At 48.9% G+C, this 25,847-nt stretch overlaps 1 protein-coding gene across 1 annotated transcript in view; it reads left to right on the top strand.

Moving 5' to 3' along the window:
- Window positions 1-10,908: 10,908 nt before the first annotated feature.
- LOC122543747 (uncharacterized) overlaps window positions 10,909-25,847 on the top strand; it is a 61,212-nt gene continuing 46,273 nt past the window's right edge. The window contains exon 1 of the mRNA XM_087974332.1: window positions 10,909-11,055. The gene's annotated coding sequence lies outside the window, so the exon portion shown is untranslated. The remainder of the gene's footprint in view (window positions 11,056-25,847) is intronic.

Here is a 25,847-nt window from a genome sequence, read left to right as displayed (position 1 = left end):
AGGGCTGCTATACCCACACTCACACTGCCCAAAGTTCGAGGGAGCGATATCCCATCAGTGTGTTCACACGGATGAGAGACCGTTCAGGTTCCTTACACCGCGGGACTGAGTTCAAACAAACATCTCAACTCGCAGGACCCCAAGCAGGTCGATACTGGGGAGAGTCGAGAGTGTGGTGCTGGGAAAGCACAGCGGGTCAGGCAGCATCCGAGGAGCAGGAGAGTCGATATTTCGGGCATAAGCCCTTCATCAGGAATGAGGCCTGTGGGTCAAGAAGGCTGAGAGATCAATGGGAGGTGGTTGGGGGGAGGTAGCTGGGAAAGGGATAGGTAGATGAAGGGGAGGGAGAAGGTGATAGGTCGGGGGGTGGGGGAGTGATGGACAGGTCAGGAGGGTGGTGCCGCGTTGGAGGCTTGGGACTGGGATAATGTGTGGGGGGGGGGGAGGGGATTTCAACAGCTTCCTCATTTCCGTCACCTTCATCCACCTATCGCTTTCTCAGCTACCTTCCCCCCAGCTCCACTCCCCTCCCATTTATCTCTCAGCCACCTTGGCCCACAATCCTCATTCCTGATGAAGGGCTTCTGCCGGAAATGTCGATTCTCCTGCTCCTCAGACGCTGCCTGACCTGCTGTGCTTTTCCAGCCCCATACTCTCGACTCCGATCTCCAGCATCTGCAGTCCTCACTTTCTCCTCCAGATACTGGGGAGAGGCCTGCCTGGAGTTTGCGAAGGGATTCACTCAGTTGTCCAATCTTACAGTAGACCAGTGGGGTCACACTCAGGGACCAGCACTTGGGAAATGGAGTTCAATTTTGCTGTTTCGCTCTTGGTGAAGGAATAGGAAAGCATTTGGCAGCTTTCTTTGCAGCTGAGCAGCCCTCTTACAGTCATAGTGTCATAGAGATGTAAATCATGGAAACAGACCCTTCGGTCCAACCCGTCCATGCCGACCAGATATCCCAACCCAATCTAGTCCCACCTGCCAGCACCCGACCCATATCCCTCCAAACCCTTCCTATTCATATACCCATTCAAATGCCTCTTAAATGTTGCAATTCTACCAGCCTCCACCACTTCCTCTGGCAGCTCATTCCATACACGTACCACCCTCTGTGTGAAAATGTTGCCCCTTAGCTCTCTTTTATATCTTTCCCCTCTCACCCTAAACCTATGCCCTCTAGTTCTGGACTCCTCCACCCCAGGGAAAAGACTTTGCCTATTTATCCTATCCATGCCCCTCATAATTTTGTAAACCTCTGTAAGGTCATCCCTCAGTCTCCGACGCTCCAGAGAAAACAGCCCCAGCCTGTTCAGCCTCTCCCTATAGCTCAGATCCTCCATCTCTGGCAACATCCTTATAAATCTTTTCTGAACCCTTTCAAGTTTCACAACATCCTTCCGATAGGAAGGAGACCAGAATCGCACGCAATATTCCAACAGTGGCTTAACCAATGTCCTATACAGCCGCAACATGACTTCCTGACTCCTGTACTCAGTACTCTGACCAATAAAGGAAAGCATCCCAAACACCTTCTTCACTATCACCCCACGTGGGCAAGGGGCTAGAAAAGGTGCCCCTGAAATACTGAACAAAAGATGCATTCGCTAAAGAGGGAGTGCAGTGACAGACTGATTCCTGGCGTGGCAGGGCTCTCCAATCAGAGGAGAAATTTGGTTGACGGGGTCTGTATCCGCTGGCATTGAGAAGAATGGGAGGGGCTTTCATTGAAAGGTATCCAATTCCGACAAGCGTGGACTGACTGGTTGCAGGGAGGATGGAATCAGAGGCCACGGGTCTCGGGATATAGAACATAGAACACAGAACATTACAGCGCAGTACAGGCCCTTCGGCCCTCGATGTTGTTCCGCCCTGTCATACTAATCTGAAGCCCATCCCACCTACACTATTCCATGTACTTCCATTTGCCTGTCTAATGACGACTTAAATGCACTTAAACTTGGCGAATCTACTACCGTTGCAGGCAAAGCATTCCATACCCTTACTACTCTCTGAGTAAAGAAACTACCTCTAACAACTGTCTTATACCTCTCCCCCCTCACTTTAACGTTGTGTCCCCTCATGTTTGCCGTCCCCATACTTGGAAAAAGGCTCTCCCTGTCCATCCTATCTAACCCTCTGATTATCTTCTATGTCTCTATTAAGTCACCTCTCAACCTTCTTCTCTCTAATGAGAACAGCCTCAAGGCCCTCAGCCTTTCCTCGTAAGACATTCCTTCCATACCAGGCAACATCCTGGTAAATCTCCTCTGCACCCTTTCCAAAGCTTCCACATCCTTCTTATAATGCGGTGACCAGAACTGTACACAATACACCAAGTGTGGCTGAACCAGAGCTTTGTACAGCTGTAGCATAACCTCCTGGTTCCAGAACTCAATCCCTCTATTAATAAAGGCCAAAACACTGTATGCCTTCTTAACAACCCTGTCAATCTGGGTGGCAACTTTCAGGGATCTGTGTACATGGACACCGAGATCTCTCTGCTCATCTGCACTCCCAAAATGAGGTTGACCGTTTCAAACTCAGGCCGGGAGAAATGCCTTCATGCAGAGGGTGATGGACCTGTGGAATTCCCAATCACGGAAGACTGTGGAAGACAGATCACCGAAAGAAATGGATTTCTTGAGGCTCTGAGTGTTCAGCGGACACAACAAGAGTGTTGGGTTGAGATTGAGGATCAGCCACAATCGTGTTGAATGGTGGAGCGGGCTGGATAGACTGAATAGCCTCCTCCCTCTGCTGTTGTGTGTGTCACCTGAGGCAGCACCATGGTTTTACCATCAGTGCTGTGGCAGCGTTGCAGCATTCCTGGCTGTGGATCCCGGGATTGTATTCATTCGAGTTGAGAAGGTTGAGGGGAGATCTCATAGAAACCTACAAGATGATGCATGACTTAGAAAGGGTGGACGCTGGGAAATCGTTTCCGTTGGGCTGGGAGACTAGGACCGGTGGGCACAGCCTTAGAATTAGAGGGGGTCAATTTAAAACGTAAATGAGGAGACATTTCTTCAGCCAGAGGAGTGGTGGGCCTGTGGGATTCATTGCCGCGGAGCGCAGTGGAGGCTGGGACGTTAAACGTCTTCAAGGCAGAGATTGATAAATTCTTGAGCTCGCAAGGAATTAAGGGCTACAGGGAGAGTGCGGGTAAGTGGCGTTGAAATGCCCATCAGCCATGATTGAATGGCGAGCGGTCTTGATGGGCGGAATGGCCTGACATCCACTCCTATCTCTTATGGTCTCATTCCAATGTTCCAAGCTGATTTCACCTTTGCATCAACATTAAGACATTTTTCATTGGTGAGAATACGCCGTCATGGGGTACCTCCTGTGGGCATAATTGGAAATTTCAAGGGCCCAACTTAAAATATTCTGTCTGTAGCACTGATAGCAGATCTAACAGGAGCTCAATTTCTGAATGAGGCATTGAAGGGTAAATTAATTTGAAAAACTGTTGCCTGGCAATAGTCTTTAAAAAAAACTAACAAGGTTTTATTGGATTGACAGAACTTTAGAAGCAGATAAACTGCAGAGAGGCGCCTCTGGAATGGTGTGGTCTGTCAGTGTGAATCTGAATCTCCTTTATGCCACTGAGACTGTAGGGATTCTGGGATGGAATGCTGAAACCAGTTTCAGAATCATCAAAGTCCGAGGGCATTGGTAACAAACAGATATATCAGTCCCAGTGAAGTGGGAGACGGCACGGAGCAGGGTGATGCTCGGCGCACGGACACACAGGATGGCCGCTGAGCCATCAGTCGGCCACTTGACACACAAGATGGCCGCCGGACCACAATATGGAGAGAGAGACAGCAGAGCAAACACAGACACTGCCTGGGGCCAGCACAATGCACTCACAACCTAGTTGATTAGTTTAAGGTGGATGAGGGAGGGAATACTCATGAGTAGCGTACACTGCCTGCCGAAGTGTCAGGGTCCAGCCAACACCTTTGATAGAAATGCTAACAGCTTGATACAGACTCAATACAGAGTGATAACAGCCAGGGCTGCAGTAATCCTCCTTCAGAGGAAGAGCGATTAGCGCCCATTACGACAGCAATGGACTTCCATGCAGACACTGAAACTGACAATGTCTGCGCTGAAACTGACAACGACCGCGCTGAAATTAACAAAGACTGCGCTGGAACTGACAATGACTGCACCGAAATGATTATCGATTCTGCAATGTTTACCATAAACAAACCATGTTGCAAAGACAATAACCTCATCACTGACCTTTTATTACAAAATGTATAAAAGTGTCTTGACATGTGCTCTGGGTTGAGAGAAGACTCGCAGCGGACCACTGTGCTGTTGGTGTGTTTCTCTCTCTCCCCAGAGCTCCGGTATTTCCTTGCACAATAAACTCTGTCGTTGAACCCCGATTCTGACTCAAAGGCTGGTGATTTTCCTCACAACACCAGCTCCAGTATTATCTGTTCTTTGAGAGTTATAGGGTCAAAGAGATGTACAGCATGGTAACAGATCCTTCAGTCCATCTCGTCTATGCCGACCAGACATCCCAACCTGATCTCGGTCCCATTTGCCAGGAAATTGCTGTTGAGAAGTTGAAAGCCCATTCACCTATTGTACTCTTTGCTACCTTCCCCCACCCTCCTCTCTGACCTATCACCTCCATCCCTCCCCCATTCACCTATTGTACCCTTTGCTACCTTCCCTCACCCTCCCCTCTGACCTATCACCTCCATCCCTCCCCCATTCACCTATTGTACCCTTTGCTACCTTCCCTCACCCTCCCCTCTGACCTATCACCTCCATCCCTCCCCCATTCACCTATTGTACTCTGTGGTACCTTCTCCCCAGCCCCACTTCCCTCCCCCATTTATCTCTCCACCCTGCAGGCTCCCTGCCTCCATTCGTGATGAAGGGCTTTTGCATGAAACATCGATTTTCCTGCTCCTCGGATGCTGCCTGACCTGCTGTGCTTTTCCAGCACCACTCTGATCTTGACTCTGGTTTCCAGCATCTGCAGTCTTTATTTTTACCGAGAAGTTGAAAGCTGGTGATCCTTTGCTGGAACAGAGTCCACGCTTGTCAAGTCGTAGCTTGTGTCATCATTGTTTCTGAAAATTCCTTTGGATAGCTTAAGGGATTGAATTGATGAAGACAATTGGCATGTTGTGACTGGACATAAACAGGTCTGATTCAGGCTGTAAAGTGAATACTGGTCTATTCACTGTGCATTCAGTGTCTTGATGCAAGAACCAAGTGAATTCGAACTTGAAGCTAAATAACTCTTGTGATCCTTTGTCAAACTGAATTGCCAGCGAGTTCAGTTCACTGCAGATTCACTTCCTTCAGTTCCCAAACTGACAAGTGAGCTGTGACTGACTGACTGAACTCTGTCAAGGGAGTTTGCCTGTGTTTAAAGGTAGGTCCTACATTTTGCTACTTGACTATGGAGCATGGAGGCGAGTGGTGGTTCGTCTCCTGTCAAATGCCTCCACAGCCACCCAGCCTCTTTCCAATCAGCCTCCTGCACTGCTGCCTCTCCACCATTCTCTCCCTACCTTTCTCTTCCCTTTTCCCTCCCTTCCCCTCATTCTTCCCATTTGTCCCACACCCCCTTCACCCCCCCAACCTTCTCCTCTCCCTAGTCAGGGCATGGGGCAGGAAGAGGCCAATCATCTCCTCAGCCTGTTCCACCATTCTGTGAGATCGTCATTGCTCTGTGAGCTAACTGCATATTAGATTAGATTCCCTACAGTGTGGAAACAGGCCCTTCTGCCCAACAAGTCCACACCAACCCTTCCGAAGAGCAACCCACCCAGACCCATTCCCCTACATTTACCCCTTTACCTAACACTACAGGCAACTTAGCAGGGCCAATTCACCCTAACCTCCACATCTTTGGACTGTAGGAGGAAACCGGAGCACTCGGAGGAAACCCATGCAGACACAGGAAGAATGTGCAAACTCCACACAGACAGTCACCCAAGGCACGAATTGAAACTGGGTCCCTGGCGCTGTGAGCCTGCAGTGCTAACCACTGAGCCACCGTGCTGCCTCTCTAAAACCCACACAGACATAGGGAGAACATGCAAACTCTGCACAGCCAGGCACCCAAGGCTGGAATTGAGCCCAAGTCCCTGGCACTGTGAGGCAGCAGTGCTAACCACTGAGCCACAATGCCACATATATCTGTCTTAGTCCAACATCCCTTCACAGCTTCAGCTGCCAACAGTTTTAGCAATCTTAAACGTGATATTTTCAGTTGATTTAATACTGATTGACTTTTGCTGAAGAGAGGCCATTTGCAAGTCGATTTGTACGCAAGTCAGAACACTGCGCAAGACAATATAAACAGCAGTCCTTTCACACTCTGTGTGAACCAGTGTTTCTTGATTTCCCTCATGAAATGTCTGGCTCTCATTTCCAGTCTGTGTCCCCCAATCCTAGATTTGCCAACCAGTGGATGTAGTTTCTCTCCCCACCATCAGTTCCTCTCGATCCCTTGAAAACTCTGATCCAATCTTCCCCTAACCTTCCAAGGAATCCAACTGTAGTTTGTGGAATTTCTCCTTGTAATTTAACAGATATCATTCTGGTAAATCTACGCAGCTCTCCCTTCAAGGTCAGCATTTCCTTCCCGAGAGTGGAGCCTAGAGTTGCTCACAGTGACTCCAGGTGTGGTCTAACCAGGGTTTGGTGCCACTGCAGCAGGATTTCTACTCCCTCGTATTCTACTCCTCGTGATATAGTGACCAGAGTTTCTGTTCTGTCATTCTGACAGAATACTGAATGAGCAGGACAGAGTAGATGTTAGGAAGATGTTTCCATTGGTAGGAGAGCCAAGGACCCAAGAGGGCCTTAGAATAAAGGGAAGACCTTTTAGAATGGTGATAAAGAGAAACTTTAGCCAGAGAGTGGCAAATCTATGGAATTCTTTGCCACAGGAGGCTAAGAGTGGCCAGGTCATTGAGTATATTTAAGACTGAGATAGATGGGTTCTTGAGTATCAAGGGGATCAAGGGTTCCAGGGAGAAAGTGGGAGAATGGGGTTGAGAAACTTATCAGCCATGATTGAATGGCGGAGCAGACTTGATGGGCTGAATGGCCTAATTTCTGCTCCTATGTCTAATGGTCTCATTGTTTCCTACTCCTGTACATGATATTTGAAGGATGCCTGTGCCTTAATACCCAAATCTCTTCACACTTCCGCCTCTTCACTGTCTAGGAAATACCCAGTTAAAAATCACACAACACCAGGTTATAGTCCAACAGGTTTAATTGGAAGCACTAGCTTTCGGAGTGTTGCTCCTTCATCAGGTGGTTGTGGAGTATAAGTTTGTAAGATACAGAATTTATAGAAATAGCTTACAGTGTAATGTAATTGAAATTATATATTGAAAAAGACCTGGGGAGTGTCTGTGAGAGAGAGTGTGTATGTGTATGTGTGTGAATCTAAAGGGGTATAAGTCTGTGAGAGGGTGTGTGTGCGCATGTGAGTGTATGTGTGAGCATATGAGAGAGAGCTTGTGAGTGAGAGAGGGTGTACGTGAGTGTATGAGTCTGTAGGAGTGTACGTGTGTGAGAGAGAGTATGTAGTGCAGTAGGGTCACCAGTAACATGACATGAACCCAAGGTCCCAGTTGAAGCCATGCGCGTGGGCACCGAACTAGACTATGAGCCTCTGCTCGGCCACTTTGCGTTATTGTCATCATTTCTATGTCCAAAGTATATAGCATCGTATTAAAATCCCTTTGTTACAGTTGGGTCCATGCATCTAATGGAGTGATGACTTCAAATAGCAAAACAGCTACCAGCCATTGATGTGCCTTGCCGCACCACAGCCCTTTTCATCAAGATCTGTTCGTACATTTGTGGTATCAGCCCATTAGACTGTTTGCTGTGACTGTCCATCAAAAGGGAGCATCTTGCACGCAGTGTCACATACATCCCATTATATTCCTGCTTTCCAAATTTTTCCAACAGATTTACAGGGGGGGCCCCGATTTATGAACGTTTGACTTACAATCACTTGTGCTTAAAGGAGAGATCTCGTATAGAGGAGCATCTTTAAAGATCCAAAATTCAAAAGTTTCTTGTACTTACAAACTGCTGCTTTATGTTGTCTTGCACTGTATTCTGACTTGTGTGCACATCCACTTGCAACTGGGGAACTGCTCGAACTGCGATTTCTAAGCTCTACTGTCAATGTTTGAGATTTTGTCTTGACATTTTTCTAACGGTTACTGCAAGAAGAAGTGAAACGTCTGTGTGTATTAGTGAGCGGATGCTGAGAAGCTGACTCTACTCTGTGCTGTAATGATCTGGACAGCACCATCTTTGTTCGGGTGTGACTTTTTTTCGCTTCAGTTGGCTGGATTGTTGGTTTACAAAGCCGTGTGATGCCAGCTGCGTGAGTTCAATTCCCATCGCTGGTTCGAGGTTACCATGAAGGAGTCTCCTTCTCAACCTCTTCCCTCGCCTAAGGTCTGGTGGCCCTCAGGTTAAATCACCACCAGTTGCTTCTCTCTAATGAGAGAGCAACCCCTATGGTCTGGTAAGACTATGGCAACACAACAACAACAACCTTTTTGCGACCATGCCGTGTTTGTGCCTGTGCACCATTGCTGCCACCTAGTGGTGCAGTCACCATAACCACAGCTTTCTCTTACCCTTAGCAGTGTCTGTCTGTCTATCTCTCTCTCTCTCATTTAGTACTTTCATACTTCTGAACATACTTTCTTAAAATGCCAGCTATATCGTGCCATCAGCAAATTTAGAAACATGACTTTCTTTCCCAATATCTAAGTCTTATCACATACGGATGAGGAAGGACATCATTTCGACTGGGACAACACATCCATCCTTGGACAAGGCAAACAGAGACACGCACAAGAATTCCTAGAAGCATGGCATTCCAACCGGAACTCTATCAACAAACACATCGAGTTAGACCCCAACTACCATCCCCTGAGAAAAGGAACAGGAAGTGACTTCACCACAGGAAATAACATCACCACAGGAAATGACATCACTGACCCACAGAAACCCAAAGATATAAATAGAAAGCAGGAAGTCTCAGCATTGCTTTGCCTGAGGCCCACTGAAGATGTTACCTAGTAGGTTAAAGAAATGTCTGGAAATGAACCTTGCAGCTCAGCGAGCAAACCTACATTCATATGCAATATGTTAGTGAGAACACATTTTGAATACTGAGTACAATTCTAATTGCCTTGTTCTGGCAAGGATGTTGCTAAACTGGAAATGGTGCAGGAAACATGGACAAGGATTTGCTGGGACTGGAGGGTTTGAATTATAACAAGAGGCTGGATAGGCAGGGGCTATTCTCCCTGGAATGTTGGAGGCAAAGGGATAACCTTATAGAGGCGGTGAAACAGTGGAGGTCTCCCTTTCATTTACTGGAGGCTAGATTCCTGCATAGACTGGATTAGAATGATTGTTATTCTGAATTTTTGTAGTTCTTTATTTTTCTGACTTGTTCTTATGATCTGTAATGTTTGACTTTTTATTTTACTTTGTTTGATTGTTTTTGCTGAAGAGTTTGTTCTTAAGAATCTGTATGTAGGTACTTTTATACCTAAGATGGCACCATAATGTGGCGACCTGTAAACTTTTCACTACTCATTTAATGACAACAAAGCTAACTGAATTAAATTCAAAATCATGAGGGACACAGATAAGGTGAATAGTCAATGTCTTTTTCCCAGGGTAGGGGAGTCCAAAACTAGAGGGCATAGGTTTAAGGTGAGAGGGGAAAGATTTAAAAGGGACCTGTGGGACAACTTTTTCACACAGAGGGTGGTGCGTGTATGGAATGAGCTGCCAGAGGAAGTGGTAGAGGTGGGTCCAGTTACAACATTTGGATGGGTACATGAATCGGAAACACTTACAGGGATATGGGTCAAGTGCTGGCAAATGGCACTAGTTCAATTTAGGGAATCAGGTCGGCATGGATGAGTTGGATGGAAGGGTCTGTTTCCATGCTGTACGACTCTATCTGCTGAATGAATGCAAAGCATTGCAGATTATGGATACCTGAAATTAAAGAAGGAAGTGCTGTAAAAGGTCAGCGAGATCAGGCAGCATCTATGAAGTGAGATAGGGAGGTTGGGGTCTTGTTTGCTAAGTGGAATTGGTCTGCGTGCAGTCGCCCAGTCTGTGTTTGGTCTCCACAATATGAATCAGAATACATTTTGAGCAGTGAATCACTGCTTCATTTGGATGGAGTATTTGGGACCTTGAGAAAAGAAGATGATAACAGGGTGAGTCTTACACCTGCAATTACATGGGGACATGCTGGCAGAAGAAGATGAGTGTTAGGAATGTACTTTGGAAGGAGCTGACCCCTTCAGAACACTGAAATGGGAAAATCAAAGCTTGAGGCAGCTGCTTAATAAACCCTGTGGAATCACCATCCTCAGGTTCACATTGTGTCCATCTGTTGTTTCAGAACACCACAAACGTGCAAGTGTTTCCTCAGAAAGAGGAAAATCTACGGTAAAGGTATCCAAATACTACATTGGTTTCTCTTCCGTCCACAACGAATGAACCATTGAACAGACTTCGAGTTATGTTGGTACTTTCCCACTTTTCATTGCATGGGAAGTTAGAGAAGTGTGTTCAAGCCATTACTGAATGCATATGCCCAGACTGTGAGGAATGTTAAAGCTCACGTCAATTGTCGCAGGGAATTTTGACAATATTATTATTGCTGTTGTTGTCAGTGTGCATTGCTCCCTCTCTCAGTCTGAACTGAGGCTCAGCATTCCCAACAGTGACTGGACCCAGTCCACAAACAGGAGATCAGTGCGCAGGCGCGGGCCCGGTCGGCGTACGGAGCATGCGCGGACCCGTTAACAGCGGACGCCTTGTTTGTCTTCAGTCCGTAAACGGTGAGAATGAGGCGGGGCGGAGCCAGCGATGGGGCGGTGGTGGGGGAGGCTTCGTGAATGTCTTGCGTCAACCGCAAACCCGAAAAAGAAGTTAGCGGTGGCCTACTGACGGGGGAGTGAGGGCGAGTCGTTGACTGGAGGCATTCGCCGAAGGTAGGCCCGGGGGGGGGTGACGGACGCCATCTTTATTGGGGGCACTGGGCGTCCGTGCGACCGCCATCTTTGTCGGGGGCAATGTTTGGAATGAGTGGGCGGAGCTTGCTGCCCATTGTTCCGGGTGGAGACAACTTGTCCATCAGGCTGCAACAGCCCTTCACACCCAATGCCTTGTTGATGAGGCAGATCAGAGGCACAGGTTAAAAAAAAGAAACATATCCACTAACTCATGGGACATCCTGCCTCATGTGTCAGAGGATCTGAGGCTCTGTTCAGTCACATGAAGCCCCAGGGCAGAAATTCATGATCCACATAAAAATCAGAGAGGGGAAAGATTTAAAAAGGACCTAAAAGGCAACTTTTTCACACAGAGGGTGGTACGTGGATGGAATGAGCTGCCCAGAGGAAATGGTGGAGGCTGGTACAATGACAATATTTAGAAGGCATCTGGATGGGTATATGAATAGGAAGGGTTCAGAGGGATATGGGTCAAGTGCTGTCAGATGGGACAAGATTAATTTAGGATATCTGGTTGGCATGGACGAGTTAGACCGAAGGATCAGTTTCCAAACTGTACATGCACTGTGCAGCGGGGAGAGTGCATGGTCATCCTCAACCAGGGGAAGGAGATGGTGTAATTTTCTATGCCAGACTGACAGGATGCATTTTGTGAACTTGTTTTACAGACATTACAAGTGAATTTATAGATGGGAACTTCAAAATAAATGCGCGCGCATCAAATTCTGACAGAATTATTTAATTCATTAGGACCTGGATAATAGCGACCTTTGTGTGTGAGTATTGAATGCCAGCTCATTCCCATTTGTTGCATAAAGTTTCTGCCTTCAATCTCTGCACTCTCTCTGTAGATTTTCCCCAAATCTTAAATGTGTGGCCTGTTATCCTTTTACTATCAGCTGACGAAAGTAGGTTTTGTCCTCCTAATGTCGGTTTACGATCAACAGCTCCATCAAATCTCCTCTCAATTTAAAAACCAACAGAACTGCGGATGCTGTAAATCAGAAACTAACACAGAAAGTTGCTGGAAAAGCTCAGCAGGACTGTGCAGAGAAATCAAAGTTAATGTTTCGGATCCAGTGTCACTTCCTCACAGGACCCGAAATGTTAACTTTGATTTCTCTCCACAGACCTGCTGTGCTTTTCCAGCAACTTTCTGTTTCTGTTTCTCCTGTCAGTTTCCTTTGCTACAAAGAGAATGATCTGGTTCTCCAAAGACCTGACTCCCCAGTGTCTGCTTCCTATTTATAAGGTACAAGTCCGATTGCGTTGGAACACCCTCCACATCCTTCCTTCAGTGCAGCTCCAAACAGTATTAAAGGAAGTGAACATCACCCAGGACAAAGCAGTGTGCCGAAATGGTATCCCATCCACCGCCTATAACATTTAGTCTCTCCACCCCCAAGGCACAGCAGCATCACTGTGTCAGAAGTAAAGTCACCATGATACTGCTAGACCAGACAGCTGCTTTCTCATCAAAGAGAGGTGACTGGTGGTGGTTTAAATTGAAGCTCACCATGCCTCAGGTGAGGGGGAGAGGTTGGGAAGGAGAGTCCATCTCTTGTAGCCAGATATTTCCGATGTGCACCATCTATTGTGGGCGGCACGGTGGCACAGTGGTTAGCACTGCTGCCTCATAGCGCCGGAGACGTGGGTTCGATTCCCGCCTCAGGCGACTGACTGTGTGGAGTTTGCACGTTCTCCCCGTGTCTGCGTGGGTTTCCTCCGGGTGCTCCGGTTTCCTCCCACAGTCCAAAGATGTGCAGGTCAGGTGAATTGGCCATGCTAAATTGCCCATAGTGTTAGGTAAGGGGTAAATATAGGGGTATGGGTGGGTTGCGCTTCGGCGGGGCGGTGTGGACTTGATGGGCCGAAGGGCCTGTTTCCACACTGTAAGTAATCTAATCTAATCTATTGTACTGCAGTAACTTACCCAAAGTCTTTCAACAGCATTTTCCAAACAGGCACCACAGACTGCAACCACTGAAGAAGGCAACTCGCCACCATTTTCTGCAGAACTATTTGAGATGGGTAGTAAATGCTCGCATAACCAGCAAACACCCATGCCCCATGAATGAATACAGGGTTCAGCTATAACACGCAGTTCTTCAATGTGAACTGACTATAATGCGATTGAAGAATTTAGACCGTTACTTGTAGAACATTGACTTTCCTTACCGGCATTGGTTATATTGTGTTTCCTGTCCAATTAGTTTAAATGGTGCTACTGTTACACAATTTTATTATAGCACTGGGTTGCACGGGAACAGAACTATCGTGTCACACCAGAACAGATTGTAGTATAAAAAAAAACCTGAACCTCGTAACTAAAATCCCTCCTCCCTTGAGCTATTCTTGGTAAAACTGTTCTGCCCCATTACTCTCAGGGACCCTCCCATCCTTCACAATGTATGGTAACCTCTGGTTTGCATAGACCCACATGGACTGTGTTCCTGTGTGTAATGTCATCACGCACTACCGATTGCACTGGAACTCACTGCCTGTTAGACAATAGACAGACAATAGACAATAGACAATAGGGTGGTGGACAGAAACCCTTATAACCTTTAGGAATATTTAGATGCTCATTTGAAATGCCAAGGATACAAGGTTCTGGGCCAAGTCTTGGAAAATAGGATTAGAATGGTTAGATGGTTTTTTTTTAAGGTGCAGACTTGATGACCTTTTTCTGTTCTGTAGACCTCTGGGACTCGATGAGCCAGAATACTACAAGCAGGTCAGATATATTAATCCTTGGCACAACATCGTGGGCCGAAGGGCCTGTTCTGTGCTGTACATTTCTATGTTCTATTAGCGTTGATGACACATGATGTTGGGCAGTATCTTCAGGAAGGAAGTGACATAGAGAGGCGGCGCAGTTCAGGACGAAATTTGGAGGCTGGAGGCCTCAGGAAGGTGCTACCAGCATGTGGAGAAATAAACATCGGGCATGCTCACAGGATGGAATTAGAGGAGAGTAAATATCGTGGGGATTTATGAAGCTGGAGAAGATTGCTGAGGTAGGGAGGGCTGGAGGATGTTACAGAGAGAGGGAGAACTCTCCTAGAACAATTTGAACAGAAAGGCGAGAAATTTACAATGTATGTTTTTAACCCCGAGTCTTTCTCGGTCAGTGACCAGAGGGTGATCGGTGAACAGGACATGGTGTGGGTAAGCACACTGGCAGCAGAGTTTTGGATGTGAGTTGAAACTTATCTCGGGGTGAAATATTTCACCACGGTTGGGAACAGTCCAGTTCAGTGTTAAGACACTCACCAGGGATAGGAATGATGTCAGTGGAAAGGGAGTTTAGTTTTTTACTGGGGACAGCTGAAGTCTTCCTAGCACAGGTTATTCTGTTATAATGTGCATCTCGTTAACGTGGATTCACTGTTACGCGATTGGTGAGTTGGGGACTCTGGTTTGAAAGTGCAAACGTTTAAAACACGTGCTGGCTATAATGCGATTACATTACCAATATTTTAAGCTCTGTTGCTGAAGTGCGAGGTTTCTATAATGCAGGGATCGCACAAGAATACAGCCGTCACGTTATAGAAAAAACTACCTGGATTTCAATGGAAGAAATACCTGCTCGTCCAGGACTGTTTGTTAGACAAGTTGGGATGGTGTGTGACTTGGGGTTGGGGGGGGGGAAGAGGGGAAATGGTGATGCTACCCTGGTCTTTCTTAGTGATGGGGGGGGTGAAAATAGAACCATGAGATAGCATTGGCAGATCACGTTAAGGATAATTCAAAGAGATTCTACAAATACATTTAGAGCACGAGGGTAAGTAGAGAGAGAGAGGGTAGAGCCTCTTAAAGATCAAGGAGGTTGTCTTTGTGTAAGCCCCAGGAGATGGGAGAGATACTAAATGAATATTTTGCATCAGTTTTTACTGTGGAGAAAGAAATAGAAACTAGAGAATGCAGAGAAATAAATTTCGATCTTTCAAACACATTACAGAGGAGGAAGTTTGGGAGGCCGTAAAGAGTATAAAGGTGGATAAGTCTCTGGCACCTGATGCTGAACAAAGAGACCTTAGAGTGCAGGCTCATAGCTCCTTGAAAGTGGAATCGCAGGTAGATAGGATAGTGAAGGCGGCGTTTGGTATGCTTTCCTTTATTGGTCAGAGTATTGAGTACAGGAGTTGGGAAGTCATGTTGCGGCTGTACAGGACATTGGTTAGGCCACTGTTGGAATATTGTGTGCAATTCTGGTCTCCGAGCATGTTGTGAAACTTGAAAGGGTTCAGAAAAGATTTATAAGGATGTTGCCAGGGTTGGAGGATTTGAGCTGAAGGGAGAGGCTGAACAGGCTGGGGCTGTTTTCCCTGGGGCGTCGGAGGCTGAGGGGTGACCTTACAGAGGTTTACAAAAGTATGAGGAGCATGGATAGGATAAATAGACAAAGTCTTTTCCCCTGGGGTCAGGGAATCCAGTACTAGAGGCATAGGTTTAGGATGAGAGGGGAAAGATATAAAAGAGACCTAAGGGGCCACTTTTCCATGCAGAGGGTGGTACGTGTATGGAATGAGCTGCCAGAGGAAGTGGTGGAGGCTGGTACAATTGCAACATTTAAGAGGCATTTGGATGGGTATATGAATAGGAAGGGTTTGGAGGGATATGGGCCGGGAGCTGGCAGGTGGGACTAGATTGGGTTGGGATATCTGGACGGGTTGGACCGAAAGATCTGTTTCCGTGCTGTACATCTCTATGACTCTGATTGAAGGCAGAGCAGTAGATGTTGTTTACTCGGACTTTCGTCAAGCCTTTGTCAAAGTTCCATGTGGGAGACTACTGCAGTTAGTAAATTTGAGTCACATGGGATTCAGGGTGGTGTTTGCGTATGAGGGTGTGTGCGTATATGTGTGTGACAGCATGTGTGTATATGTGTATAAATGTGTGTGTGTGTGAGAGCGTGTGTGTATATATGTGTGTGTGTGTGGTGTGTCTGTGTGTGTGTCTGTGTCGGTGTGTCTGGTGTGTGTGTGTGTGGTGTGTCTGTGCCTGTGTGTGTGTATGTGTCTGTGTGAGTGTCTGTGTGGTGTGTGTGTCTGAGAGTGTGTGTATGTATGTGTATATGTGCGTGTATACACGTGTGTGAGAGTGTGTGTCTGTGTGTGTGTGAGAGTGTGTGTCTGTGTGTGTGTATATGTGTGTGTCTGAGTGTGTGTATATGTGTGTGTCTGTGTGCGTGTCAGGGTGTGTGTGTATATGTGTGTGAGAGCGTGTCAGGGTATGTGTGTATATGTGTGTGTGAGCGTGTGTGTATATGTGTATATATGTGTGTCTGTGTGTTTGGTGTGTGTGTGGGTGTGTGTGTCTGGGTGTCTGTCTGTATCTGTGTGTGTGTGGTGTGTGTCGGTGTGTGTCTGTGTGTGTGGTGTGTGTGTGTCTGTGTGTGTGTGTGTCTGGGTGTCTATGTGTGTGGTGTGTCGGTGAGTGTGTCTATGTGGTGTGTGTGTGTATGGTGTCTGTGTGTGTGTGTCTGGGTGTCTATGTGTGTGGTGTGTCGGTGAGTGTGTCTATGTGGTGTGTGTGTGTATGGTGTCTGTGTGTGTGTGTCTGGGTGTCTATGTGTGTGGTGTGTCGGTGAGTGTGTCTATGTGGTGTGTGTGTGTATGGTGTCTGTGTGTGTGTGTCTGGGTGTCTATGTGTGTGGTGTGTCGGTGAGTGTGTCTATGTGGTGTGTGTGTGTATGGTGTCTGTGTGTGTGTGGTGTCGGTGTCTGTGTGTGGGGTGTGTGGTGTGTCTGTGTGTGGTGTCTGCGTGTGTGGTGTCTGCGTGTGTGTGTGGTGTGTCGGTGTGTGGTAGTGTGTGTCGGTGTGTGGTATTGTGTGTCTGTGTGTGTGTCGGTGTGTGGTATTGTGTGTCTGTGTGTGTGTGTGTCTTTGTGTGTGGTGTGTGTGTCTTTGTGTGTGGTGTGGTGTCTGTGTGTCTTTGTGTGTGGTGTGGTGTCTGTGGTGTGTGTGTGTCTTTGTGTGTGGTGTGGTGTGTGTGTGTTTGTGGTGTGGTGTCTGTGGTGTGTGTGTGTCTTTGTGTGTGGTATGGTGTCTGTGATGTCTGTCTGTGTGTATCTGTGTGTGGGTGTCTGTCGGTGTGTGTTGTGTGTGGTGTCTGTGTGTGTGTGGTGTCTGTGTGTGTGTGGTGTCTGTGTGTGGTGTGTCTGTGCGTGTGTGTGTGGTGTGTCTGTGCGTGTGTGTGTGGTGTGTCTGTGTGTGTGTGTGTGGTGTGTCTGTGTGTGTGGTGTGTGTGTCTGTGGTGTGCGTGTGTGTGTCTGTGTGCATGTGTGTGGTGTGTGTCTGTGTGTGGTGTGTGTGTGTCTGTCTGTGTGCGTGTGTGTGTGTGTATGGTGTGTTGGGTATGTCGGTGTGTGTGTGGTGTGTCGGGGTGTGTGTGTCGGTGTGGTGTGTGTGTCGGTGTGTCTGGGTGTCTGCTTGTGTGTGTGTCGGTATGTGTGGTGCGTGGGTGTCTGTGTTGGTGTGTGATGTCTGTGTGTGATGTCTGTGTGTGTGTGGTGTCTGTGTGTGGTGTGTGTGTCGGTGTGATGTGTGTGTTGGGTGTGTTGGTGTGTGTGTGATGTGTTTGTGTGTGTGATGTGTTTGTGTGTGTGGTGTATTTGTGTGGTGTGTTTGTGTGTGTGGTGTGTCGGTGTGTGTGTGTGTGGTAGTGTGTGTGTGGTGTGTCGGTGTGTGTGTGTGTGGTGGTGTGTGTGTGGTGTGTCTTTGTGTGTGTGTGTGTGGTGGTGTGTGTGGTACGTCGGTGTGTGTCTGTGTGGTGTGTTGATGTGTGTGTGGTGTGTCGTGTGTGTGTGGTATGTGTGTGTCGGTGTGTGTGTCGGTATGTGTGGTGTGTGTGTCGATGTGTGTGGTGTGTTGGGGTGTGTGTGTGGTGTGTTGGGGTGTGTGTGTGGTGTGTTGGGGTGTGTGTGTCGGTGTGTGTATGGTGTGTTGGGTATGTCGGTGTGTGTCTGTGTGTGTGGTGTGTCGGGGTGTGTGTGTCGGTGTGGTGTGTGTGTGTCGGTGTGTCTGGGTGTCTGCTTGTGTGTGTGTCAGTATGTGTGGTGTGTCGGTGGTGTGTGGGTGTCTGTGTTGGTGTGTGATGTCTGTGTGTGTGATGTCTGTGTGTGATGTGTGTGTCGGTGGGTGTGTTGGTGTGATGTGTGTGTCGGTGGGTGTGTTGGTGTGTTGGTGTGTGTGGTGTGTTGGTGTGTGTGGTGTGTCGGTGTGTGTGTGTGTGGTGTGTCGGTGTGTGTGTGGTATTGTGTGTCTGTGTGGTGTCTGTGTCTGTCGGTGTGTCTGGGTGTCTGTGTGTGTGGTGTGTCTGTGTGTGTGGTGTGTCTGTGTGTGTGGTGTGTCTGCATGTCGGTGTGTGTGTGTGTCTTCGTGTGTGGTGTGGTGTCTGTGGTGTGTGTGGTGTGGTGTCTGTGGTGTGTGTGTGTCTTTGTGTGTGGTGTGTGTGTGGTGTGTCTGTGGTGTGTGTGTGTCTTTGGGTATGGTGTGGTGTGTGTGGTGTGTGTGTGTGTCTTTGTGTGTGGTGTGGTGTCTGTGGTGTGTGTGTGTGTGTCTTTGTGTGTGGTGTGTGTGTGTCTTTGTGTGTGGTGTGGTGTGTGTGTGTCTTTGTGTGTGGTGTGGTGTCTGTGGTGTGTGTGTGTGTCTTTGTGTGTGGTGTGGTGTCTGAGGTGTGTGTGGTGTGGTGTCTGTGGTGTGTGTGTGTGTGTCTTTGTGTGTGGTGTGGCGTCTGAGGTGTGTGTGTGTGTCTTTGTGTGTGGTGTGGTGTCTGTGGTGTGTGTGTGTGTGTCTTTGTGTGTGGTGTGGTGTCTGTGGTGTGTGTGTGTGTCTTTGTGTGTGGTGTGGTGTGTGTGTGTGTCTGTGGTGTGTGTGTCTTTGTGTGTGGTGTCTGTGTGTGGGTGTCTGTGGTGTCTGTGTGTGGGTGTCTGTGGTGTCTGTGTGTGGGTGTCTGTGGTGTCTGTGTGTGGGTGTCTGTGGTGTCTGTGTGTGGGTGTCTGTGGTGTCTGTGTGTGGGTGTCTGTGGTGTCTGTGTGTGGGTGTCTGTCGGTGTCTGTGTGGTGTGTGTGTGTCGGTGTGTGCGTATCTGTGTGTGGTGCGTATCTGTGTGTGGTGTCTGTGCGTGTGTGTGTGTGGTGTGTCTGTGCGTGTGTGTGTGTCTTTGTGTGTGGTGTGGTGTCTGTGGTGTGTGTGTGTGTCTTTGTGTGTGGTGTGGTGTCTGTGGTGTGTGTGTGTGTCTTTTGTGTGTGGTGTGGTGTCTGTGGTGTGTGTGTGTCTTTGTGTGTGGTGTGGTGTCTGTGGTGTGTGTGTGTCTTTTGTGTGTGGTGTGTCTGTGGTGTGTGTGTCTTTGTGTGTGGTGTGGTGTCAGTGGTGTGTGTGTCTTTGTGTGTGGTGTGGTGTCTGTGGTGTGTGTGTGTCTTTGTGTGTGGTGTGGTGTCAGTGGTGTGTGTGTCTTTGTGTGTGGTGTGGTGTCTGTGGTGTGTGTGTGTCTTTGTGTGTGGTGTGGTGTCTGTGGTGTGTGTGTGTCTTTGTGTGTGGTGTGGTGTCTGTGGTGTGTGTGTGTCTTTGTGTGTGGTGTGGTGTCTGTGGTGTGTGTGTCTTTGTGTGTGGTGTCAGTGGTGTGTGTGTGTGTCTTTGGGTGTGGTGTGGTGTCAGTGGTGTGTGTGTGTGTCTTTGTGTGTGGTGTCTGTGGTGTGTGTGTGTCTTTGTGTGTGGTGTGTGTGTCTTTGTGTGTGGTGTGGTGTCTGTGGTGTGTGTGTGTCTTTGTGTGTGGTGTGGTGTCTGTGGTGTGTGTGTGTCTTTGTGTGTGGTGTGGTGTCTGTGTGTGTGTGTCTTTGTGTGTGGTGTGGTGTCTGTGGTGTGTGTGTGTGGTGTGGTGTCTGTGGTGTGTGTGTGTGTCTTTGTGTGTGGTGTGGTGTCTGTGGTGTGTGTGTGTCTTTGTGTGTGGTGTGGTGTCTGTGGTGTGTGTGTCTTTGTGTGTGGTGTCAGTGGTGTGTGTGTGTGTGTCTTTGTGTGTGGTGTGGTGTCTGTGGTGTGTGTGTGTGTCTTTGTGTGTGGTGTGGTGTCTGTGGTGTGTGTGTGTGTGTCTTTGTGTGTGGTGTGGTGTCTGTGGTGTGTGTCTTTGGGTGTGGTGTGGTGTCTGTGGTGTGTGTGTGTCTTTTGTGTGTGGTGTGTCTGTGGTGTGTGTGTGTGTCTTTTGTGTGTGGTGTGTCTGTGGTGTGTGTGTGTCTTTGTGTGTGGTGTGGTGTCTGTGTGTGTGTGTGTCTTTGTGTGTGGTGTGGTGTCTGTGTGTGGTGTGGTGTCTGTGTGTGTGTGTCTTTGTGTGTGGTGTGGTGTCTGTGGTGTGTGTGTGTCTTTGTGTGTGGTGTGGTGTCTGTGGTGTGTGTGTGTGTCTTTGTGTGTGGTGTGTGTGTGTCTGTGTGTGCTGTGGTGTCTGTGTGTGTGTGTGTGTCTTTGTGTGTGGTGTGGTGTCTGTGTGTGTGTGTGTGTCTTTGTGTGTGGTGTGGTGTCTGTGGTGTGTGTGTGTCTTTGTGTGTGGTGTGGTGTCTGTGGTGTGTGTGTGTGTCTTTGTGTGTGGTGTGGTGTCTGTGGTGTGTGTGTGTGTCTTTGTGTGTGGTGTGGTGTCTGTGGTGTGTGTGTGTGTCTTTGTGTGTGGTGTGGTGTCTGTGGTGTGTGTGTGTGTCTTTGTGTGTGGTGTGGTGTCTGTGGTGTGTGTGTGTGTCTTTGTGTGTGGTGTGGTGTCTGTGGTGTGTGTGTGTGTCTGTGGTGTGTGTGTGTGTCTTTGTGTGTGGTGTCTGTGGTGTGTGTGGTGTGGTGTCTGTGGTGTGTGTGGTGTGGCGTCTGTGGTGTGTGTGGTGTGGCGTCTGTGGTGTGTGTGTGTGTGTGTCTTTGTGTGTGGTGTGTGTGTGTGTGTCTTTGTGTGTGGTGTGTGTGTGTGTCTTTGTGTGTGGTGTGGTGTCTGTGTGTGGTGTGTGTGTCGGTGTGTGTGTGTGTCGGTGTGTGCGTATCTGTGTGTGTGTGTGTGGTGTGTCTGTGTGTGGTGTGTCTGTCTGTGTGTGGTGTGTCTGTGTGTGTGTGTGGTGTGTCTGTGTGTGTGTGCATGTGTGTGTGTGGTGTGTCTGTGTGTGTGTTTGTGGTGTGTCTGTGTGTGGTGTGTGTGTGTGGTGTGTCTGTGCGTGTGTGTGTGTCTTTGTGTGTGGTGTGGTATGTGTGTGTGTCTTTGTGTGTGGTGTCTGTGGTGTGGTGTCTGTGTGTGTGTCTTTGTGTGTGGTGTGGTGTCAGTGGTGTGTGTGTGTGTCTTTGTGTGTGGTGTGGTGTCTGTGGTGTGTGTGTGTGTCTTTGTGTGTGGTGTGGTGTCTGTGGTGTGTGTGTGGTTCTTTGTGTGTGGTGTGGTGTCTGTGGTGTGTGTGTGTCTTTGTGTGTGGTGTGGTGTCTGTGGTGTGTGTGTGTCTTTGTGTGTGGTGTGTCTGTGGTGTGTGTGTGTGTCTTTGTCTGTGGTGTGGTGTGTGTGTGTGTGTGTGTCTTTGTCTGTGGTGTGGTGTGTGTGTGTGTGTGTGTCTTTGTGTGTGGTGTGGTGTCTGTGTGTGTGTGTCTTTGTGTGTGGTGTGGTGTCTGTGTGTGTGTGTCTTTGTGTGTGGTGTGGTGTCTGTGTGTGTGTGTCTTTGTGTGTGGTGTGGTGTCTGTGTGTGTGTGTCTTTGTGTGTGGTGTGGTGTCTGTGTGTGTGTGTCTTTGTGTGTGGTGTGGTGTCTGTGTGTGTGTGTGTCTTTGTGTGTGGTGTGGTGTCTGTGGTGTCTGTGTGTGGGTGTCTGTCGGTGTCTGTGTGTGCGTGGTGTGTGTGTCGGTGTGTGTGTGTGTCGGTGTGTGTGTGTGTCGGTGTGTGTGTCGGTGTGTGTGTGTGTCGGTGTGTGCGTATCTGTGTGTGGTGTGTGTGTCTGTGTGTGTGTGGTGTGTCTGTGTGTGTGGTGTGTCGGCGTGTGTGTGTGGTGTGTCTGTGCGTGTGTTGTGTGGTGTGTGTGTGTGTCTGTGTGTGGTGAGTGTGTGTCTGTGTGTGTGTGTCTGGGTGTCTATGTGTGTGGTGTGTCGGTGAGTGTGTCTATGTGGTGTGTGTGTGTATGGTGCCTGTGTGTGTGTGGTGTCGGTATGTGTATGGTGTCGGGGTGTGGTGTGTGTGGTGTCTGTGTGTGTCGGTGTGTGTGGTGTGTCGGTGTGTTGTGTGTGTGGTGTGTCGGTGTGTGTGGTGTGTCGGTGTGTGTGTGTGTGGTGTGTGTGGTATGTCGGTGTGTGTCTGTGTGTGTGTCTGTGTGTGTGGTGTGTCGTGTGTGTGGTGTGTCGTGTGTGTGTGGTGTGTGTGTGTCGGTATGTTTGGTGTGTGTGTGTCGGTATGTGTGGTGTGTGTGTGTGTCGGTATGTGTGGTGTGTGTGTGTGTGTCGATGTGTGGTGTGTTCGGGTGTGTGTGTCGGTGTATGTATGGTGTGTTGGGTATGTCGGTGTGTGTCTGTGTGGTGTGTCGGGGTGTGTGTGTCTGTGGTGTGTGGGTGTCTGTGTTGGTGTGTGATGTCTGTGTGTGGTGTGTGTGTCGGTGTGATGTGTGTGTCGGTGTGATGTGTTGGTGTGTGTGTGGTGTGTTGGGGTGTGTGTGTCGTGTGTGTGTGGTATTGTGTGTCTGTGTGTGTCTGTGTGTGTGTCGGTGTGGTGTCTGTGTCGGTGTGGTGTCTGTGTCGGTGCGGTTTCTGTCGGTGTCTCTGGGTGTCTGTGTGTGTGGTGTGTCTGCGTGTGTGGTGTGTCTGCATGTCGGTGTGTGTGTGTGTCGTTGTGTGTGTGTGTGTGTGTCTGTCGGTGTGTCTGTGTGTGTGGTGTGTTTGCGTGTGTGGTGTGTCTGCATGTCGGTGTGTGTGTGTGTGTCTTTGGGTGTGGTGTGGTGTCTGTGGTGTGTGTGTGTGTCTTTGTGTGTGGTGTGGTGTCTGTGGTGTGTGTGTGTGTCTTTGCGTGTGGTGTCTGTGGTGTGTGTGTGTGTCTTTGTGTGTGCTGTGGTGTCTGTGTTGTGTGTGTGTGTCTTTGTGTGTGCTGTGGTGTCTGTGTTGTGTGTGTGTGTCTTTGTGTGTGGTGTGGTGTCTGTGGTGTGTGTGTGTGTGTCTTTGTGTGTGGTGTGGTGTCTGTGGTGTGTGTGTGGTGTGGTGTCTGTGGTGTGTGTGTGTCTTTGTGTGTGTGGTGTGGTGTCTGTGGTGTGTGTGTGTCTTTGTGTGTGGTGTGGTGTCTGTGGTGTGTGTGTGTCTTTGTGTGTGGTGTGGTGTCTGTGGTGTGTGTGTGTCTTTGTGTGTGGTGTGGTGTCTGTGGTGTGTGTGTGTCTTTGTGTGTGGTGTGGTGTCTGTGGTGTGTGTGTGTGTCTTTGTGTGTGGTGTGGTGTCTGCTGTGTGTGTGTGTCTTTGTGTGTGGTGTGTCTGTGGTGTGTGTGTGTGTGCCTTTGTCTGTGGTGTGTGTGTGTCTTTGTGTGTGGTGTGGTGTCTGCGGTGTGTGTGTGTGTCTTTGTCTGTGGTGTGGTGTCTGTGGTGTGTGTGTGTCTTTGGGTGTGGTGTGGTGTCTGTGGTGTGTGTGGTGTGGTGTCTGTGTCTTTGTGTGTGGTGTGGTGTCTGTGGTGTGTGTGGTGTGGTGTCTGTGGTGTGTGTGTCTTTGTGTGTGGTGTGGTGTCTGTGGTGTGTGTGTCTTTGTGTGTGGTGTGGTGTCTGTGGTGTGTGTGTGTGTGTCTTTGTGTGTGGTGTGGTGTCTGTGGTGTGTGTGTGTGTGTCTTTGTGTGTGGTGTGGTGTCTGTGGTGTGTGTGTCTGTGCGTGGTGTGTGTGTGGGTGTCTGTCGGTGTGTGTGTGGGTGTCTGTCGGTGTGTGTGTGGTGTGTCTGTGTGTGTGGTGTGTCGGCGTGTGTGTGTGGTGTGTGTGTCTGTGTGTGTGGTGTGTCGGCGTGTGTGTGTGGTGTGTCTGTGTGTGTGTGGTGTGTGGTGTGTGTGTGTGTCTGTGTGTGGTGAGTGTGTGTCTGTGTGTGTGTGTCTGGGTGTCTATGTGTGTGGTGTGTCGGTGAGTGTGTCTATGTGGTGTGTGTGTGTATGGTGCCTGTGTGTGTGTGGTGTCGGTATGTGTATGGTGTCGGGGTGTGGTGTCTGTGTGTGTCGGTGTGTGTGTGTCGGTGTGTGTGTGTGGTGTGTCGGTGTGGTGTGTCGGTGTGTGTGGTGTGTGTGGTATGTCGGTGTGTGTCTGTGTGTGTGTCGGTGTGTGTGTGTCTGTGTGTGTGGTGTGTCGTGTGTGTGTGGTGTGTCGTGTGTGTGTGTGTCGGTATGTGTGGTGTGTGTGTGTGTCGGTATGTGTGGTGTGTTCGGGTGTGTGTGTCGGTGTATGTATGGTGTGTTGGGTATGTCGGTGTGTGTCTGTGTGGTGTGTCGGGGTGTGTGTGTGTCGGTATGTGTGGTGTGTCTGTGGTGTGTGGGTGTCTGTGTTGGTGTGTGATGTCTGTGTGTGGTGTGTTGGGGTGTGTGTGTCGTGTATGTGTGGTATTGTGTGTGTCGTGTATGTGTGGTATTGTGTGTCTGTGTGTGTGTCGGTGTGGTGTCTGTGTCGGTGTGGTGTCTGTCGGTGTGTCTGGGTGTCTGTGTGTGTGGTGTGTCTGCATGTCGGTGTGTGTGTGTGTCTTTGGGTGTGGTGTGGTGTCTGTGGTGTGTGTGTGTGTCTTTGCGTGTGTTGTGGTGTCTGTGGTGTGTGTGTGTGTCTTTGGGTGTGGTGTGGTGTCTGTGGTGTGTGTGTGTGTCTTTGCGTGTGTTGTGGTGTCTGTGGTGTGTGTGTGTGTCTTTGTGTGTGGTGTGGTGTCTGTGTTGTGTGTGTGTCTTTGTGTGTGGTGTGGTGTCTGTGTTGTGTGTGTGTCTTTGTGTGTGGTGTGGTGTCTGTGGTGTGTGTGTGTGTCTTTGTGTGTGGTGTCTGTGGTGTGTGTGTGTCTTTGTGTGTGGTGTGGTGTCTGTGGTGTGTGTGTGTGTCTTTGTGTGTGGTGTGGTGTCTGTGGTGTGTGTGGTGTGGTGTCTGTGGTGTGTGTGTGTGTGTGTCTTTGTGTGTGGTGTGGTGTCTGTGGTGTGTGTGTGTCTTTGTGTGTGGTGTGGTGTCTGTGGTGTGTGTGTGTGTGTCTTTGTGTGTGGTGTGGTGTCTGTGGTGTGTGTGTGTGTGTCTTTGTGTGTGGTGTGGTGTCTGTGGTGTGTGTGTGTCTTTGTGTGTGGTATGGTGTCTGTGGTGTGTGTGTGTCTTTGTGTGTGGTGTGTCTGTGGTGTGTGTGTGTCTTTGTGTGTGGTGTGTGTGTGTGTCTTTGTCTGTGGTGTGGTGTCTGTGGTGTGTGTGTCTTTGTGTGTGGTGTGGTGTCTGTGGTGTGTGTGTCTTTGTGTGTGGTGTGGTGTCTGTGGTGTGTGTGTCTTTGTGTGTGGTGTGGTGTCTGGTGTGTGTGTCTTTGTGTGTGGTGTGGTGTCTGTGGTGTGTGTGTCTGTCGGTGTATCTGTGTGTGTGGTGTGTCTGCGTGTGTGGTGTGTCTGCATGTCTGTGTGTGTGTGTGTCTTTGGGTGTGGTGTCTGTGGTGTGTGTGTGTCTTTGCGTGTGGTGTGGTGTCTGTGGTGTGTGTGTGTCTTTGTGTGTGGTGTGGTGTCTGTGGTGTGTGTGTGTGGTGTGGTGTCTGTGGTGTGTGTGTGTGTCTTTGTGTGTGGTGTGGTGTGTGTGTGTCTTTGTGTGTGGTGTCTGTGGTGTGTGT

This window comes from Chiloscyllium plagiosum, unplaced genomic scaffold (genome assembly GCF_037043375.1).
Source record: "Chiloscyllium plagiosum isolate Xiang-an unplaced genomic scaffold, Cpla_swu_hap1 HiC_scaffold_27, whole genome shotgun sequence".
Lineage (NCBI taxonomy): Eukaryota > Metazoa > Chordata > Chondrichthyes > Orectolobiformes > Hemiscylliidae > Chiloscyllium > Chiloscyllium plagiosum.
This window is presented reverse-complemented; position numbering and strand designations above follow the sequence as displayed.